The sequence below is a fragment of the Ptychodera flava genome, chromosome 21 (genome assembly GCF_041260155.1).
Source record: "Ptychodera flava strain L36383 chromosome 21, AS_Pfla_20210202, whole genome shotgun sequence".
Lineage (NCBI taxonomy): Eukaryota > Metazoa > Hemichordata > Enteropneusta > Ptychoderidae > Ptychodera > Ptychodera flava.
This window is the reverse complement of record NC_091948.1, coordinates 31,543,748-31,565,204: the sequence shown is the minus strand read 5'-3', so window position 1 is coordinate 31,565,204 and position 21,457 is coordinate 31,543,748. Positions and strand designations below refer to the sequence as shown.

General features: G+C 37.6%; 1 protein-coding gene across 1 annotated transcript in view; it reads left to right on the top strand.

The window, feature by feature from the left end:
- LOC139122028 (serine/threonine-protein kinase ULK3-like) overlaps positions 1–14,571 on the top strand; it is an 88,939-nt gene extending 74,368 nt beyond the window's left edge. Inside the window, exon 15 of the mRNA XM_070687391.1 lies at positions 11,292–14,571. The gene's annotated coding sequence lies outside the window, so the exon portion shown is untranslated. The remainder of the gene's footprint in view (positions 1–11,291) is intronic.
- Positions 14,572–21,457: the final 6,886 nt, after the last annotated feature.

The following is a 21,457-nucleotide window of genomic DNA, read 5'->3' as shown; positions in this document are numbered from 1 at the left end:
ATTCAGATATCATAATCCGGAACAAGGACATTTAATAATAATGTACATAAAAAAATCTTAATGGAAGCTTTGAATGTGAAAGCTTGATCCTCGCACTTTAAACGAAAAGAAAATGAATGCATGGCATATGCAGTGTTTTTTTATTGATATGGGGTCAGTATTTGTTTTTCTTCACAGTTTAATTGAAGAAATCCATTTGAGGTCAGTTAAAGATATGATTTATTTCCTATAAGATGGAATATTGGATTCCTGACATATTCTACATTGGTGCATAAATACAAAAAATCTATGATTCTTGCATTTTAGTGTATTTCCATTCATATATTTATAGTTAAAACAAATAATAAAAATGCCATATTTCTGTGCCTTTGAATTTTTCTATACAGTGCATCTGATTTGCCATGACAGTCGATGGTTGGAGTCTGGTTCTATTGCTTTTTATGTTGTCATGGGGAATAACGCAGTTTGTTTTAGCAATTTCATAACTGATGTTTTTTCAAAAAAATGTTAATTTCACCTAAAGTAAACGACTGTTTTAGTATTTTTTTGTCTGTAACAACATAAACTCTTGTTCTGCTCCCAAAATCATTCACAATACCCAACATTCAGCATGTCAATACAGGCTGTGTTTGTGAAGTGTCTTATATATGCACAGGCGGCCCAGACACTATTAATAAGCTTATTAGTCCCCGCGGACGAAGTCCGGCGGGGACTTATAGATTGGGTCCCGTCTGTGCGTCCGTCGTCCGTCCGTCCGTCCGTCCGTCCGTCCGTCATCAACAGTTTCTCAGACACTGCTGAACCAATTTCGTTCAAACTTGGCACAAAGGCATAGCACTATGACCTACAGATGCACGTCGATTTATTTTGTGATACGATTGAATTTGGCCGCGAGGCGGCCATTTTGTTGCGATTTTTCATGTCTTTGGACCATAACTCAGACATCCTTGAGCAGATTATCTTCAAACTTGGCACAAAGGCATAACACTATGGCTTTCATATCCATGTCAAATAATTTTGCGATATAATCCAATATGGGCGCGAGGCGGCCATTTTGTGGCGATTTTTCATGTCTTTGGACCATAACTCAGACATCCTTGAACAGATTCTGTTCAAACTTGGCACAAAGGTATAACACTATGGTCTACATGTGCATGTTAAATTAGTTTGCGATACAATCCAATATGGCCGCAAGGCGGCCATTTTGTTTGCGATTTTTCGTGTCTTTGAACCATAACTCAAACATCCTCATACTGATTCTGTTCAAACTTGGCACAAAGGCATAACACTATGGCCTACAGATGCATGTCAAATTATATTGCGATACAATCCAATATGGGCGTGAGGCGGCCATTTTGTTGCGATTTTTCATGTCTATGGACCGTAACTCAGACATTCTAGAACCGATTCTGTTCAAATTTTGCACAAAAGCAAAACAGTATGCCCTTCATATGAACACCAATTTATTTTGTGAAATGATCCAATATGGCTGACAGGTGGTCATTTTTTTGCGATTTTTTCATGTCTTTGAACCGTAACTCAAACATCCTTGAACCGATTTTGTTCAAACTTGGCACAAAGGCAAAGCACGTACTATGGCATGCATATGCATGTATCAATTAACCTTGCGATAGGATCCAATATGGCTGCAGAACTGCCATTTTGTTGGAATTTTGCATGTCTTTGAAGCATAATTCAAAGGTCATTACACCCATTTTGTCCAAACTTGGCACAAAGATCAAGCACTATGGCATACATGTCAATTTTCTTCGTGACATGTTCCAATATGGCCGCCAGATTGTAAATTTTTTTCCAATATCTCTGCCCAATGGTCATTTTTGAATTTTTTCATGTCATTGAGGCTTAATTATATGCAAATATTCCTTAACCAATGTTGTTGAGACTTGGTACAAAGATAAAGTACTATGGCATACATATGCATGTCTACGAATTTTGTGCTATGATCCATATGGTCAAGAGACAGCCATTTGATTACAATTTTGGTGTGATTTTTTTATGTCTTTGAAACATAAACATGGTCACTGTCCCTCGATGGACTGATTTTGTTCAAACGTGATACGAAGATAAAATACTATGGCTGCATTCTTGTGCACATTAAATTGTTTCATTATATGATCCGAAATGGCTGATGGCTGATTACAACAACATACCCAATCCCATAGCATTTCGAAAATTCCACCAAACCATGTGTATAGTATGTGCCGTCATGACACTAGAAGCAGTGAGGGCATCGTTATGTGTGATGTAATCAAAAGTTCCTTCAATGGTCATTACTGGCAGAGATAGGTCAATTTTATTGAACGTTCCTCAGATTACTTTATTATGCAAGTCACAGGCCTGATGCACCCGTTGCATCAATGTCATTCCACGGCGACCTAGACCACAGCTACCTAGACACCAAAGATTATAACAAAATGGACAAGCGGGGACTGTGTCATCACGATGACTTATTATTGAGTTTTTCTCAGTTTTCTCTATCAGTTCCTCTCCTTTTCTTCATGCTCAGGGATTTTATGTGTTGGTCAACATTGCAAAAGATAGGAAAAGTTACTAAAACTCCTTTTTCATTTACATCTCTATCTTTTCAATGTTGACAACCCTTGATAAGCCCATGGATTAGCATAATTAGTTGTGCTGACTAAGTAATTAAAAGATGTGTGTATATGAGAGATAAACGTCCTTGTAATGGGGTGTAAAATAAATAAAGAGTCAAGAGGCTAGGTTAGGTTATATAACCATTTATTTTATTTACTCGGATCAGTCTGAGCATGAAGAAAAGGAGAGGGACTGATAGAGAAAACCGTGAGAATAACTAAATAATATTAATAGCGTCTGGGCCGCCTATGATATTTGTTACATGTATTGATGTCAACTGAGTTATGGAGGCGAGAATTCATTTGTCAACAACAACTTTTCATATTTTATGTGATGTGTTGTCTTGGCAAGGCTTATATCTAGCATTCCAATGTGCTTTAGGGACAAGATTTAGAAAACGCTTTCGTTTTCTAGAACAAAAACTATTGAGAGATACAGCTATTGTCCTTTTTAATCGCAGCAAATCTAGATAGGACTGCACTGGGTGAATTGTTTTGATAGAAATCAAAATTGTTTTATGTATTTTAGAATCAAAGAGGAGAAGAAAGATTGAGTTGTGCAAAGAGGATTTTTTCCAAAGTATCTATTAAGCAGGAACATTGTTTCCATAGAAATGAATCCATTTTGCATTTATTTTTTGCATAGTGCTACAGGGAACATACGTACACCAGGGTTCCACTGAAATTTTCATGATGTTTTCTCCGAATAGCATTCAATATTAACATCAGCTGAATGCTCACAGGTTTACATCAGTTGCTACTGATAGTTTGCTTGTATTGTCATTGATTATATCCTGACGGTCACCAAGTAAATGACATATCTAAACTGTCTCTGTGTACTTTCTCAACTTGCTGAGAGCCGTAGAGGCAGCTCAAATAAACCCTGCATTGTGATTAAATTCAAAAAGTCAACACAGTGGGAGAAAAACCACCAGGAACAGAGGACGCAGGGATACCACAGGAGAATGTATTTTACGCCATCATCAGTTTGTTGGCCCAATACTAATGAATTTTGTTGATGAAAGGCAGCAAATATTTATTTAGTAAAGCACACAAGTGTATTGAGTTGCAGAGTGTTTTTACAGCTAAATGCCAGTCCCTCAGCAGCGAGGCTACATGCTGGGTGTGTCGGTCTACTGAGTTAACTTTATGCCTGGACTTCAACCGTTGCAGCTTTTACTCCGAGCACAAACACACCATCAAGAATCCTGTGTGGATTCCAGGGATGGCAACTCGAGGTTTGGGATGTCTTCCCTCAAGTGGGAGCAGGTTGTTCAATTTCAAACCTGCATCACTTCAGCTAGACTTCCCCTCTTCAAATTAAAATTGAACGAAATTTACCATGACGCCAGTCAAGCCAAGTAGACGGACTTAGAGCAGATAAATAAGCAGGCAGTGGATTTTCTTCTGTCAGATTTTAGAAAAAACAGCCGGGAAATCTAACAGTGTAGTAGATGTTGAATCCGTGATGACCAGCCTTCTGGTGGTAGTTGTAATTACTTCAGTTGAGCTTAGCGTTGGCATCATTATTTATTGCAGATTATCTGTGTGTTCCTAGACTTTCGCAGGTCAGTTCATTTTCACATTATAGCTGCCAGCTCAGATGCCAACTTCATTATTCATCTGTAATTGATGGTCTTATTGCTTTACTCAAATCATGAAGTATGTTGGATAAGTCATGATGATTCAGGCTGTGATCGCATTTTCCTGAAGTAAGCTTGTCTGACTTGAGCCGTGATCCTTTGAAGCACATCTCTGGTACATGCTCTTGAATTTTTTGGAGAAAAGTTTCAAGGGTGGTTATTATTCAAATCAGATGGATTGTGACTCAGGGGTGTTGAATATCATAAAAAATATGCTTTCACTCATTGCTATATATATGTTGAAGAAATACAAAAAATATGACACAGGCTAATGAAGTGAGACAAGCACAATAATGAGATGTTTTATTTCTCATTGCAAGTTAAGCAAAGAATCCTGGGGTCCATTTAACCATGGATGTCTTATTCACAGTTATCTTTATCACTGTTGATTGTGCAAGTTTTGTAGAATGTTAACTTACATCAATGCACATACAATAATTCTTAACATATGCAGTAAAACTATCATGTTGCTTTCGGAGGATGTAAATCCTTTGATCCACTTTGTGAATTTAGAAACAAACAGCATCCTGTTTGTTATACTTATAATTTCACCTCACAACTTGCAACATAATCTAACCATTACAGCATCACAACACAAACCACTTTTCACCAAACTTTATTAACTGCAAATAGACCTTAAAATGTTTCAACATTGTGTCTGAGATTTGCTGAAATCATTTGTCAGTGTCTTGTTTTGCTTGTTTACACCAACTTTAACTTGAAATGCCATGTATGAAGGAGAGAAATTGTCAGCTGGGATCCTCTCAGTGTAGTCAGCTGAAAAAATACATTAAGCTACTAAATTTTGAAAGCTAATCATCATGACGGGATCTGAGTTGCAACTTATGCAAGGCTGTGAATCATAATAGTGGTGTGAATGCATGGATCTCGACCAGCTTGTTTTATGAATGTCCAGGAACTTAACAATATTGTTATTAACATGTTCAATCACCTTGCGGAGTATTTTGTCAGATACAAAACTTATTTTCATGGGTGATTTGCATATAATAATAATGTGCTTTGAGGGCTAAAATGATATGCAAATTCTTTTGATATTTGCTACGTGGAAGAACTGCCGAATATGAGATCAGACTGTTTGAAATAGAATGACCAATAAACAGTGCCTAGCCCACTGACCAGGTCACAAGGTTGCAGTGTTTATGAACTTTACATGCATATGCCATTATGAGCACATGTAATATGACATCAAAACGGGTCTAATAATCAGTATCATTCAGTCTAAATAGATAATTGAATAGGTCTGAGAAACAAACAGAAAATGACAATAACAATTAGGGTCATCTTGAACCACTGTTTAATGGTGGTACCAGGTGTCTGGCATGGGCAGGTGTACCCTGCTAGCTTGCTACACCTGTCAAGATTGACCAAAGTGACAAATTTAGTGTAATTTGGCAAAACCACTATTATTTTAGGTTAAAGCCGGGAATGCGGTCACTCATCATTTGATAAACAGAGGTGTCATATTTTGATATGAACATCTCTAATTTCTTAGAACCGATTGTGCCAAAATGTTTGTTAATAAAAAGTCTTCATATGAGTTACAATTCCTATCCTATCTCAGGAGCCGCGAAATGTACACCCTGTACGCTGGAACAGATAGTGTATTACTGGACAATTACAGGAAGTTTATGATTTTAAATTATGTACATCATTAATAAGGTATGATGCTGAGTCCACGCTTTCTGTTGTGTTTTGTTAATTTCCAAGTAATCTAGATAAATGTGTATGGAGATAATTGGATGTGCATGGATTGTTTAAACTTATCAAATCATCAATGTATCTATAAGTGTCATTAAGACACTTAGCAATCCTTTGATATGCAGATTTGAGAAGGGACTGAGTGGACTGACTTTCTTATGAATATAAAATAAATCTGCAACAAATTAATGCTTAGCTGTGATGTAAATGAGCATCTTTGCAGTCACAGACTTTCTTCACAGCCAAAGAGAAAATTTATCTGTTTTGCTACCTGTTATACCACTCTGTTATTCAGTAGTTCAGTAACCCAGTCTTAAAAAAATAACTCCTAGTATCACAAGTAAGTAATTCGATCATGTAAAGTGTAAAATTTGTTTCTCTACGGTCTCTGTGTCGAAAGGAAATGCGTAGAGTATTGGCCAACTTTTGTGATACTAAATCCCTGATGCAGATTTACTTAAGATTGTATGGATGTTGACAACAAGGGATGTGAAACCTTTGAGAAGACTGCAATCACCATCGTGCAGACTATGCTGACATATGTGCAGCACTTGTAAGTTTTCCACGACTAGAAGAACTGTGAGAACAAAACAAGACAAGGTCATAAAATTTCTTTAGTGTCTATTGATATGGAGAGGTGATGCCGAGCCATTGTTGCATCTCAACCAGGCTGAGTGTATTCTTATAACTGCAACGTTACTGTATGTGCACTGATGAACACAATGGCTGTGTGGAGTATCCCACTATGGTTCATAAATGATATTTATTGTATGAAAATATGGGCGCCCACATAAAGTCACTAAGTCATATAATTCATACACAAAATATGTTGTATTTTAGAAATCCAGAAATGATATACATTACCGTGTGGTTAATAAGAATGCATGTCTCATACTCTGCCTCTGCGCTAACATCAACACTCAATTGGCAAACTCCAAATACAGCCACTGGATATTTGTTGGATGTTAGCATACTACCATGGAAAGAATACTGAACATTGCTGGAGTGTGTATTAGTCCCCACGGACACCGTCCGGGGGGACTTATAGGTTTGGTCATGTCCGTGCGTGCGTCCGTGCGTGCGTCCGTCCGTCCGTCCGTGCGTCCGTCCGTTCACGCAGATATCTCTGAGATGCCTGAAGCGATTTTATTCAAACTTGGTACAAGGATTACTTCATATGTCATACAGATGCACGTCAATTTGTTTTGTGATACGATCCAATATGGCCGCCAGGCGGCCATTTTATTACAATTTTTTCATGTACACAGCCATAACTCAGGCATGTTCCAACAGATTTTATTCAAAGTTGGTACAAGGACATTGACCTATGTCATACATATGCACGTCAATCTGTTTTGTGATATGATCCAATATGGCCGCCAGGCGGCCATTTTATTACTATTTTTTCATGTACAGAGCCATAACTCCGGCATATCTCAACCGTTTTTATTCAAAGTTGGTACAAGGACATTGACCAATGTCATAGATATGCACGTCAATTTGTTTTGTGATACGATCCAATATGGCCGCCAGGCGGCCATTTTATTACGATTTTTTCATGTACACAGCCATAACTCAGGCATGTTCCAACAGATTTTATTCAAAAGTGGTACAAGGACATTGACCAATGTCATAGATATGCACGTCAATTTGTTTTGTGATACGATCCAATATGGCTGCCAGGCGGCCATTTTATTACGATTTTTTCATGTACAGAGCCATTACTCAGGCATGTTTCAATCGATTTTATTCAGAGTTGGTACAAGGACATTGACCAATGTCATAGATATGCACGTCAATTTGTTTTGTGATACGATCCAATATGGCTGCCAGGCGGCCATTTTATTACGATTTTTTCATGTACAGAGCCATTACTCAGGCACGTTTCAACCGATTTTATTCAAAGTTGGTACAAGCTTATTGACAAATGTCATAGCTGTGCACGGCAATCTGTTTTGTGATAAAATTCAAAATGGCCGCTGTGCGGCCATTTTATTACGATTTTTTCATGTACAGAGCCATAACTCCGGCATATCTCAACCGTTTTTATTCAAAGTTTGTACAAGGACATTGACCTATGTCATACATATGCATATTAATCTGTTTTGTGATACGATCCAATATGGCCGCCAGGCGGCCATTTTATTACGATGTTTTCATGTACAGAGCCATTTCTCAGGCATATCCGCATGTTTCGACCAATTTTATTCAAAGTTGGTACAAGGACATCGACCAATGTCATAGCTATGCACATCAATTTGTTTTGTGATGCGATCCAATATGGCCACTGTGCGACCATTTTGTTACGATTTTTTCATGTCCTGAACCATAACTCAGACATGTATCAAGTGAATTCATTCAAAAGTATTTTTATCACAAACCTAATGAAGAGGACTCTATCCTCTCTGAGGACCTGTAATCAAAATACCCATTAACAAGTGGGGACTGTGTCATCAACGATGACTTGTTGAAATGTCCACATGGTGAGGCTGGTATGGCTTTAAGAGTATTTATGAAGTTAAATCCTGAATTGAAAGAATGGATTCTCAGGAAAAGTGGGAACACTGCAAATTTGTTTCAGTAGTCGGGAAATGAGCAAACAGGGAAAATTGCGGATAGCTGGGTGTAATCCAAAATAGTCTTTTCTGTACTCTCTGCATAATGTAGGCTAATAGGCACAAGTGAGTAGAAGTAAAATTGCATTCACTGAGTCGTCAGTGGACAGTCACAAAGTTGAAGTAAGAGGATATCTAGGTAATTGGTACATTCAAGAACTGTAAAAAGGCTAAAACAGAAATGAAGTTAGATTGACATTTCTAGACCTGTTTAAAGCTGCCCGGAGACTGATACAGCCTGGCTACCTAAGCAACTGTCTGAAACTTGCCTACACGCAAGTTTGACTCTGAATACGTAAATGTGGTGAGCTGGCATTTGGATGACTGTTGAAAAGCTCACATGCAGATGTAGCTTCCAAGCAACTGTTGACATCCACATGTAATTGAGATGGTTTGCATGTTAGTGACTGTAAAAAATCCACCTACTCCAGCTTGGCTTCCAAGTAACCATGGAAACAGGGGAGTTGACACTTTAGAGACTGCAGTCAACAAATAAAACAAGGACTGCTTAGCTTAGCTTGCCACAGTACTGTTGACATAAAAGATGTGCTGAATTCAGCGACACTGTACTTTCTGAGGACATCTGATTTAAGGAGAAAGGTTTGGTGGCATGCTGTGAACTGTCCGAACTGATACAATATTTCACACTTTGGTACGTAGCTTGGCTAGTGATATGAAACCATTGACAACATACACACATGTGATATGGAGATATGATGTATATCCATATCTTCCATTAGCAATCAAATGGAACAATTGTAATGTATGCCCAGTGTGAAGAAATGCATGGAAAATCAATCTTGGGTTGAATGGACTATCTTTTCAAACCTTATACTGTACATATTCAATAGTTAGATTATTTTACTGACTCATTGGGCAAATAGTGGTGTTACCAAAGTGTGAAATATTGTGTCAGTTTATTCACAGCATGCTGGTCCGCTAAAATTTTCAGATGTCCTCAGAAAGTACAAGTATAGTGTGTCTGAATTCAGCACATCTTTGTGTCGACTGTGAAAGTTGTGATTTCAGTTTCCAGGAAATTATAACCCATTGTAAACCATATTAATAGTCGAATAGTCTTGTCCATTTTTTGTGTTCATTAAACTATGACGTGTGGTGATATGTGCAATCTGACATGAACCAGGAAAAGTAAAGAATAGAAAAGAGAAAGGCAGAGTGTAGATTATGGAGGCACTTCCTTTCAACGGTGACATCTTGAAATAACAGTTATTCACGCAGCACAATTGTAAAATTGCATTAAGCAAATAAACTGTGAGAGAACTGTCAAATTCTAGACATTATGCTAATTGATAGGTTTAATACTGCTATTAAATTCAAAGATGTGTGTTTTTAGAAAAACACAGTCAAACAATTAGGCATGATACTAATCTATCAGAAATTGAAATTCACAATGAAAGTAAATTAGCATTAGTGAAAAGAGCTTTGTGTTGTGATGAATCATTGAGTGCCAGCCCTCCTTTTTTGCTAGCATTGTGTTTGCACATCCAGTTTGTCTCAATTCTGAAAACAGCGCCCAAAGGCACACCATATAATGACTAGCTCCTGAATACACCATCCACAATTCTAAAGGCAAACTTAACCGGCAGCTGTATAGTGCGTGATCATGATGACATTAATACTGAAATTGCAAAGGTGCTTTTTCTGCCCAAGTTGTTACTTCGTCCCATCGATCCTCTCGGCGTGACCAAGGAACGTGCACAAGACTCATTCTGAAAGGTATTAGAAACATGTGAAAACGTTTCTGATTGGCTTTTTCATGACAGCCTAGATTACTAATGATTTAGCCGCTAAAGATATAACGTTACCGCAGTAGTAAAATTTTTGTTGCTCTGTGATCTGCCATGCTTTGAAAGGATGGCTACTTCAAATTTGTGAATAGTCACATCTGTGAAACCTTTCACCGTCATATTGGTCTGTAGAGTTGCCACTCAGCTGTAGATAACAAGAATATGTGCACCAAAATTTATCAGCAAATAAGTAAAACTGGCAGAACAAGAAATTGTTTCAGTTTTGCAAATGTTTACGTGATTCCACTCTTTGCTATGTCACACGCAGATAAGCTGAAAACATATAACAAATGTTGCAGGCAATACTGGAATTCACACATATTAATATTATGACTTCTTTACAATGAAAACTTTGAAGATGCCGATCATCTGCAACTTTTCAAAGATTAGAAACATTTCACAAAGGAGATAAACATATTCCCAAACCATGGATTGTTTTTAGCTTTCCAAGCTATAACGTACCAAATATTGTACATGTATATTTGCATGTTCCAATCCATTGCCATTATACTCTGATATTTGAACACCAAGTCTTTCAAACTCTGCACTCAGATGTTACTTCATGATTATTGAAACTAATCATTTCAATTTGTTTATAATACAATCCAAAAGTAAATACACACAGCCTTCTTTTTAAAACATTTCATTCAATTCAACAGATGTACATCAATTTGCATTTTAATTGGTATATAATGATCAAAGATGGCTGACCAAAAATCATTACATTGTGATATTTCTTCATCAAAGTCACAGTTGGATTCAGTGATGTTCAGAACATCTAGGGTTCAAAGTTCAAGATATTTTGAATGAAGTCATATGGCTCTTTGATGACTGACAGTCATTAAACTCGAAGAAAGTCTTACCATATTCTTCTGTTTCACTTCATGACAGGATGTCTTATTCAGTGAGGATGGTCTCAATCGACCGAAGGTCACCTTCAGGAGAACCAAGAGGTCACAAAAATCAAGATGCAGTGTGATTGCTTTTCAGAACGCTATCATGAAACCTGTTGACTTCCCTGTGATCTTCCCTTCTGGCAAAATGTGAAATACCATCGGGACACACAGTGACAGTGACTGCGCTGACATCAGGTTATCATTTTAAAGATGTTCCTTTGAGAGTGTTTCCTATTTATCATCTCTTGTTGCTGAGTCAAATCCAGCTACCGCATCTAGAACATGCAATTTCAGACAACAAATGAGTGCAGTCGTAAACTCGGTCAGATTGGCAAGGTGGACATCTTATGAAGAGAAGTATACGCCTTGGGTCATTTACAAATTAACTAAGTTGCAAGGTTATACATGTCCTGTCATATGCCAGATTTTACGCTTTAAATTGCGGCCCATACACACATCAAAAGCATTGTCATCTTTTTCACAATCGCATGTAGTGTACAGGGTGTAAGTAGCATTGTGTGTGTAGGTCAGAAAAAATGGAAAAAATGGTAGTGTTTTCAACCTACTTACTCAGTTACATTGCAAAGAAATATAACACCCTTCAAGATTTTTCATATCACTGTATTTTACAGCATATTCCATACTTCAAAGAAGAAAGGTATTTATTAAGGTTAAATTGGGGTAGATCCATTCAGTTCAGAACGATTTCCAAGTATGACAAAACATCTCCAGTTCAGTGATTGATGCGTAGGATACAGAATGGCCTCTGTTCCAAAAATTGTGCAGAAAACATCTAGAGTCAGCAATTTTTCTCGCAAGGATATTTATACCCAGTAGATGCTTCCCCCCCCCCAACCAAAAGCCAAGAGTTTCAAGGCAAGTGGCAATGTAATAATTAGTATTCAATCAACATTTGTTTCATTTCCAGATTATATGCAAATATTGTCATTTTGCATGTGCATGTCTTAATCATTGTTTATGGTCTCTCAATAATGTTTGGTACAATTTCATTAGTATGTATCATTTAAAGAAAGTATGTTTGTAAACATTTATCCTGCAATTCTTAACGTTATGTTTTTGTTGTGTCCAGTTTATGTTGTCACACTTTGTTAGGCATTGTGACTGTTACGGCTACAATTTGAATGTAAACGAATCATGTGCAATGAACACTGTGTGGTTTTTCTGTAAAAGAAGTGGTCCATAGACCACCAACATAATATTTGCAGCATTCATCTCCTTGCGACTGGAGTTTTTTTGCAAACTAATGATATTTGCCATGTTACCTTTTGAGTTAATGTCTCTTCTGTAAAACTTCAGTCAACAACACAATTCTGTGAATACAAGCTGACGTGTTTAAGCAGCTTTAGGTAGGGCATCTCTCAAAACAGGTTCTTCAGTTTAATTAGAAAAGATATTTCTCTTGTCAGTAAATCCATCTGAGATTATATTCAGTGCCAATTTTGCTGACGCTGTCAATCCTCAAAGTATTTTTAATGCCTTTGATACAGTGATCTAATGGTTGTCATTTTGTGTTTTCACCATCAAATGCATGATGTAGTGCTTTCCCCCATCATACCGGTACCACTACTTTGTCAGTTCAGTGTTATATTGTGAGAGTCCAAAAATCTCTAGTACCCACACTGTGTACTTTCGCATAGCAACATCATCCCACCATAATATTAAAAAATGCTGACCAGATTCTTGTCTGTGCCTCACTTAAAGCTGTAATACCCGGTACTTTGCATGATTATGACACTAAAATCTCTTCAAAGTTCAACCCTTTCATCAAAGACACTTGTAAAGTATTAGTTCAGTGGTATAATAATATCTGTTACATTGAGCAATCAACTATCTCATTTTATACCTCAAGTAATACAACATTACATGGTTAACTTGAGTTACTGGCCATTTAAGAGGTAAAATGTGCCTTGGGGACAGATATTCAGACTCTCAAATTTTAACAATTCTTTTCTGATCTACCTCTTGTTGGGTCTCATTTTAAAGTCCCTGGTGTAAGAAAACTTTTCACCATCTTAGTAAATTCGAAAATTGAAAATTTTATTTTTCCACATAGAGTGAACACAGGGATAGCGGCCATTTTGAATTTCAAATATCATTTAATCTTGGGTTATTTGTCTCTTTAGTACCAAAGTTTGCACAGTGACCCCCAATTTTTTTCTTGATTTGAAAGAGAATGGTTGAAAGATTCCAAAGGAAAGTTTGAGCAAAAGTTTAAATCTTTCACTTTCAAGGCACATACTACCTTAAAGTTCTTGCCATGTGATAAAAACACGCACTTGAAACCATGGCAATTCACGCTGTGTTGGGACATAAAATGTCAAAGAGTTAAAAAAGCCAGATTTGGCAAATACCATTTTATATTGCAGATGCAGTAACCCTGCTACGCAGTGCACCACAACCACCCCTGTTTATAATGTACAAATGTCAAAAAAATTCATTGAAACAATTGGGTTACACCAATGCTTCATGGTAATAGGGATTATCAGATTATGCAAGAAACATACACTGAGCAAAGGAAAATGAAATAACTTCAAGAAAAATTTCATTGTAAAAAATTCTGTAAATTATGTTACAGGTAATTTATTGCACAGAATCACTTTTTTGAGTCAAAGGAAGCTTATTTTGAGTCAAATGATTGAAGATATCAGTAATTGATATTGCGATATGATTTAACATCCTGAATACAATCAGCTGTATATAAAATGTGGTGGGGATGTGTCCATGTTGATTTTCCAACACTAGTATGCTGTAATTTGTTGTAACTTCCAGTGTCTCCAAGTCTGGTACAGCAGTGTTAGACCCTCATAAATGTCACATGACCTCACATCCTCCAATCAGCTCCATTTGTGGCATTTAGGAGACAACATATGGAGGGATATTGTTATTTACCCAGTAGATAATTGCTCTGGACACCTCACTACCATCACAGTGTGCACCAAAACTGTGAACAGATACTTTCAACAGAAGAGGTAAAATGCAGATGTGATTCATTGGTAATGTGTCTTTACTCTCGAAATCTTCTTCACAAGGACTTCCAAGGATGGAATAAAATTTGAAATTAAAAAATGCTTTTGTACAACATAAATGTGTTTTTATGCTGTAAATTGTATACCATTGTGCTCCATGGATCATCAGCTTTGCTGTATAAGGGAAGAATATTCACTTTATGATATTTGCAAAATTCAATTTCCATGGTATGTATTATAAATGGATGTATAATTTCAGTTACAATAAATGTTTATGGAAACAATTTACATGGGCAGTCAGTTTTTGCAGCAATGAATAGTACGCTTGCCAATCCTTAGTAGCAGACAAGTTGAACATTATGAAAAGCAATATATTGGCTGCTCAAGGGGTATTGTGTTTTTTGAGAGTTGACGTCATTGGTTCATCAACTCAGTGATGTATGGCCCTTGGTCTCGCCATAGCAAGACAGTGCTAGGAGTTTTATCTATTTATCTCTTTTTGTCGATTGACGTCATTAATCACGTGACAAGTTTTGATGAGCTGCTCTTTGTTGCATCGGTTCCGACAATCATACGCAGTGTGTACTGGACGAGAGGAGCGGTCGTGTAGATTCTCAAAAGAAAATTTACATGGCAAGTGGGTTACTTTCAAAATACGGTGAAATAATTTAACTGCGAAAGATTAAAATGGTGACCTAACAATGCACCGGCCTGCTGTGCTTTGTGTGAAGCTCAATTTTTTTCTGCCAAAGTCATCAAAATCAAACTGGTTTAATGGATTTCGCAAAAATACTTTGAATCTTTGAGAGTTTTTTTAATGTTCATTTTACGTGAATCTGGGGAAGGGTCGGCAACAATGGGAACCCAGGCAAAGGAAGAAAACTGCTGTAGCTATAGCGGTGATCGCAATGACAGATACTTGCACCAGTAAAATCTCAACACAGACCATTAACTTGTCTGTGTTTCTCGCATCAAGAAATTATCTCATCTGTTGATCCTATCAAGAAATTTTGAGTCACTAAATACTGTCCACATTTAGTACCAAATGTCCAATCCCAAAGATACCATCACTGCGATTCATTTCAACACATGCCTTACATTTTAGTCTCGAAGAGGGAAAAAATCGTAAAATAAACTGCCTTTCTCCCTAACGCATGCGGCAAATCCTAGAAGTCTGTCGGCTTTTTAAGGCTGATGGGTGCGTAATAATGAGAATGTGTCACTCAAATGTGTTGAACACTAAGTACACAAAGATATCTTATCTTTGACACTTTTTTGACAGTCTACAAGTAAAAAACCGGTGCAAAATGCATGTAAAGACTAACTTTTTTGAAAATTGTCATCCAATCTTGACTTTCTGATCAAGTCTGGTAAACACGTTTGAAACTACTCTTGTAGCTAAATACTTTGTACTGCACGGGAGAATTATTTCTCTATCCAGAGCTTTCGACAACTATGCAGCCGTCTTTATCAATGGTGTTGATTAGCACCACTGCGCATGCGACGTTTGAAACTAATTTGGGATAATTGGATCTTCATATTTTTTCAAATTTCTCAAAAGTGTTAGGTGCCCTATAGCTGAATGTTGAAATATTACAAATTACTCATAAAAACAAGTGTGTAACTTAAAAAGGAAAGTAGATGAGGTTACATTTGCAGATTAAATCGCCATTACTTCTGCATCCAATTATCCCAAATTAGTTCCAATCGTGTTGGAAGCATATTTAACACTCAGAGATACTTTTTATCACAACTGGAAGTTGTGATATAGAGGTGGTTTCAACCGGTGTTTGATGTCGTCCATTTCTGTAAACGACAAAAGTCAAAAACTGCTGAACAGACTGCGTTGATATTTGATACCGATACATAGACTGGTTCCAAAGTTCCAATTCCGAAAAATGGAGCCAAACGGAGCGCCTGTTAGATAGTTTTGGAAATTTCTAACCCCCCTTTTTATCTAATTGATTTTAGGGGTCTTTCATATATGTAGTTTTGGAATGTACACCAATCCTGCAATGTGGACTGTTTTATGAGTTGTTGAACAGAAATGAGGTTTGATGAATGTTAGAAACATGCAGGATGGCTGATTCGAAGTATAGAGATTTCTATGGTCTTTTGGGCATCAAAAGCATTAAAAAAACATATTTCATAGTTTAGATTCTCACTTTTGAGATGACCCTAGGCATTTGTTAAGTAAACATCCTTGAGTCAATATACAGACTTTGACATTCCAGAGATTAAGTATCCACAACCTCACATGTTACAGTCTTTCACTACAATGGTATGGCCCAAACCCATTGTTATCAAGGGAGAGTGTGGACCTGTCTACAGGAAATTGGGGTGAACAGGTTAGACAATGACGTTACAAGTTGTAGGTTAGTTATCAAGGTAGCACCAGCATAGAGTCCTGAGCATCTGTCCATGTGTTCTCACAGCAAATTACAGGGAAAAAAATTATTTGAGAAGTTTCTCTCCTTTAAATAGAAGTATATTACAATTTAAACCTGTCATGGATAGATTGCTCTCAAATGATCTGAAACACAGTTATTGCCCATTAGCAAAATCTATAGCAAGATTTATGTAAAGTTCATGAACTTACACAAGGTATTAGACAAAAGATGACCATGACTTTGCTACTTTTCAACATTTATTTCAATCAGATTTCCCCAGCTTAGTGTATAATTTTGTAATCTTAATTACTGTCAACTTAGCTTTACTAACTTATTCATACCTCATTATTCTTACACTACTGTTATACCTTATAACCACAAAATTTCAAGAGATGCATATATGATTGTCACTTAACAAACAATTTACAAATATGTCTTCTGCTTTTTCCCATACACATATACATGTCTCTTTTCTCATAAAAATGAGCTTAAAATAGCAATGTGAAAAATAGTCTTTCAGCTATATGTTGCTCATTGACTTCGTGGTCTGTCTAATTCACAGTGAGTGTGGTTGTTGATAAATGCCGATAATACTAGGCGGTCATTATGTCCAAGCGCCATTGGCGGTATTTTTTAACATAATGACCATAGGTCATTATCACATCTGGAAGTTATGATATAGGGTTAGCTTCAACCGGTGGTGGACAGTGTCCATTTCCGTAAACGACAAAAAGTCAAAAACCGCTGAACAGACTGCATTGATATTTGGTAGAGATATTCAGACTAATTCCAAGGTTCCGATTCCGAAAAATGGAGCCAAACGGAGCAGCAGTTAGACAAAGATCGTTTTATTTTGTAATAAGGACGTGTGATTTCGTAAAACATAATCTATTAGCCTGGAAATGTGATTTTTGCGAATATTGCTTACCCCACTGACAAACAGTGTGGTTTGAAAATGGCTGGAATTCGCTACTTTGGGACTTTGTTTTCTGTGTGCATTTACTGACAAACTCCAACCCGCAGCACCTACCCATTCAGTATTTCATGTACAGGTGTACCCAGAGATAGAGTAGTTTCACAATGTGCCAGTTGTGATCAAGTGCCATTGGCGCTATTTTTTATTCTTGTTCTGAAAATCCGCGTCTATCAGTTACGTATTTATTAAAATCTGTTTTAGGAGGATGCAGGGTTCAGTAAAAAACGAAAGTACTGGTGTGTTACCATTCCACACTTGCCCGGAAATAGATATGAAAACACAATCCTTTTGTAATAGTTGAAAATGTTTTGAGTTGTGAAAGACGAAGTGTGCGAGACGAAGACTAGATTCCGCTCGCCTTTTTCAGTTCTCTGGGACGGGTACATCTTAAACCGGTCGACTCTCGGAAATCCGACTTTGGAAAATGCGAAAAGCAAATATATTTTAAGGCTGGTTGCCCATAACCTTTTGAAGTGTTTGCAGTGATACAGTCATTTTTGATGTATCATGGATGGTGAAAGGCGTTTCCTAGCGACGTGATGTAGACAAGAAGTTAGTGTCGCTTATTTATCTGAGAGCTTTTACGACAAACGGAAGAGAGTCGTCCACTTTTGTAGTTTCAACCATATCATCTCTGCATTGTTAGGTAGCGCAATCCTTCATTTGAACTGTACTGAGATCTACGATATACGATTGTCTTGTTCCCTGACAATTTTTACACATTTTTGTGAAAAAGCAAAATTGTCTATCACGTAATCAATTCATAATCGCAGATATGTGAGTTGGTCCTGAGCGCCTCTCTCTCTCTCTCTCTCTCTCTCTCTCTCTCTCTCTCTCTCTCTCTCTCTCTCTCTCTCTCTCTCAGACCTCATCTTTACATGCAAACAAGTGACAGAGTGACAGATTTGAAAGGTACGTCTTAGTTAGAGTTTCATGCCGTTATCATAACCTGTATAGCAAGACAACGCTGTAGGCAAGTGCCTCACAAGAAGCAGCGACGATAAATTTCAACTGTACTTCAAGCAAAGGCGCCGACTGTTTGGTTTGTAAGTTTTGAACGCTGGCGGGATCACACATTTACAGAAGCAAGCTGGCACATCACTTTAATCTTGCTCAAATAAGACGGCGGCATTTTTTTTATTTTGCTAGAAAAAGTACGATTGTCGTCGCCTTATTTTTCATTTTAGGCGAATCTTGACTGAAAGCGTGAATCTGCAGACGTTTTGCATTTAACGAACACAAATGCTTTCTCCGAAAAACACCTCGGGAATCGTTGAAACGTGTTTAAGAATCTTTGAAGGCTGCCTTTGATCGGCCAGACACTTGGTCGACTAACGATGAACTATATCAAGCTTTCTACACGTTTCTTCAGATTTTTCTTTGGTCTTAGTTATTTCATATAGGTGTGTATCCTTCTCAGATGCTATTCAATTTTAAACAATATTCGTATATCAGACGTACATGCTTGGGGCAAAATATTTCAACCTCATGTAGAATTAGAAACCGTAAAAACTTAATATGGTATATGACACGTATGTAATACTCGTCCCTGAAAAGTGTTGAGTCGCGAATCGAACGTCAGTAAACCATTAGTAGCAAGTTATTTGTACCATAACACAATACAGAGACAATGATGGAAGCGGTGGTGTATTACATAACAGATATATTCAAGGCTAATTGTCGATTGATATTTAAGGAACCCATTGAAAAGTTCTATCAAATTGGGAATAATAACGACTATGTCCTTTTGACAGGAGAATGTCAACTTTAGAAAAACAAATGGTAAAATGCTAACCTCTGCAAGGTTGAAGGGCTGTATCTGTTGATCAATTTTAAATATTTTTGTTTTTAACGTCATCTACAGTTTCTTGTTCTACTCCTCTGAGCAAGTTTAAACACCTACATGTATCTTGTCAACATCGTCTGTAGGTGAACAATTCGATGCTAATGTTGACATTTGAGTTCTAGTCCGGACCGAAATACACTTGTCAAAATAACAACACAGTCTACACATGTACAAGCTGAGTTGCTTCGGGAGTAGAACAAGAAACAGTACAAAAACAGTGAAAATTCATCAGCTGGTCCTTTGAATGTAGGCTTACGGTCCCATTGATATTGATGTGTACATGTATTGCTAAAACAACAAATATTAACTGGGACGGATGGTAACACAGCAGATCAGGAAGAGAAAAGAGAAATTAAGAACCATTTTAATGTCAAGCCTGGACATCTGAATCGTGATGATGACAGCTCGGGAAAAAATAACTCCAGACCGCCTATCTGAAACTCTATCAACATTTTCATTACATTTAGAATCGTGATCAGCATATGATATGTAAGGACAGCCCCTGGCTCTTGCGTTGATGGTATACAGAGGACTCGGTTTGCTCCAGTAGTACAGTGTGGCTCTGTACGGCTGCATTGTAGATTTTTATCGGCCGTCGCCGTTCCCAGTCGGCTGGCCCGAATTGCTCCGTACGGTGTCCCTTGGAAGCGGTATCGCCTTCATCATAATCACGTCAGTACTCACCGTTAAATTACAGCAGAGAGATACTGATGATATACTGGCGAAAATCCCAAAGCAATCAAGGCAAGGTTAGAGCGAGACAAGGCCCGTTTGTTCGTTCTTCATTGCGGTGCTTCATGCAAACACGACTAACATCTATGTTCAAGATGAAGCAGTCGTCAATCGACTTAAATACTATAATATCAGCTCATCGTTCTGTCAAAAAAACAGTGAGCTCTTTGTGACTATTTAAAATCATTTTGTCATGTGATGTCCAAAACCTGATTACCACGATGAAATCATATCGGAATGCCGGACACTTGTTCGGGAGCTTATGCCAATGGCTATCTTTGAATACTTGGTGGTGAACCGCCGATTGTCGGACCTGCGTATTGTTCATACCAAGGTACTCGTTTTCAAGTGTCACTGAACATTGTTGTTTAAGAGCCAAAAACTCAGTCTAGACTTTTGATTCGAAAGGCTGCAAGGATTCGCAAAAAACAAGCCGGAGTTATCAAGCTTTGACTTAAATACTTCAATCTTGACAAAAATTTACGCCTATGTTTCCCGTAACACAACCTCGGTAAAGACAGAACATTGAAGGGGATCAACACGGGAAAATGCATGTTCGCCCACTTATTGCTTGTACAATCATAGACAGTAGTCTTTCCCCCTCTACTGTCTATGGTACAATTTTGGTACACGGAGAGTGCTCGGGGATTCATCCGTCACTTGGGTTAGCACAGCGGAAGACATATTTCTTGTAATTGGTGGTGTGTTAAACGGTTACTGCATGTACTGCCAACTTGAATCCAAAATGAACTGATTAACTACATCGAATTACGCTCGACACACAAGCAACCGTTTGATGAAACAGGGAACGTCCAAGGCAGCGAAAATGAAGGCTTGTGTATAATTACTCTTTCTACAAGGGTTTACATATGGCTAGTGTATAGGATGATTGCTGGCCGTCAGTTTCTCACGTCCCAAAACTTATGTTCACAAACAAATTTTACGGGTTCCTATTCATGACAGGACGCTCTAAACTCTGCGACATCGTCATACTTCATGGCGTTTGATGTAATTGCTGTTCAGCCATAGCAACCGTAAGCAAGTTTGAATCCGAAAACATAAAATGCATACTTCTAGTCTGCGTGTTCTCTACTCAGGATCATACTGTGGCTCGGTCACTCATTTTTCTCCAAAAGAGAAACTTTTGAGGTTGTTATCCTAATCGAGAGGTGAGGTAACTCACGAGCATCGCATAAAAAGACCTCTCGAGTAATTTTACTTAATATCATT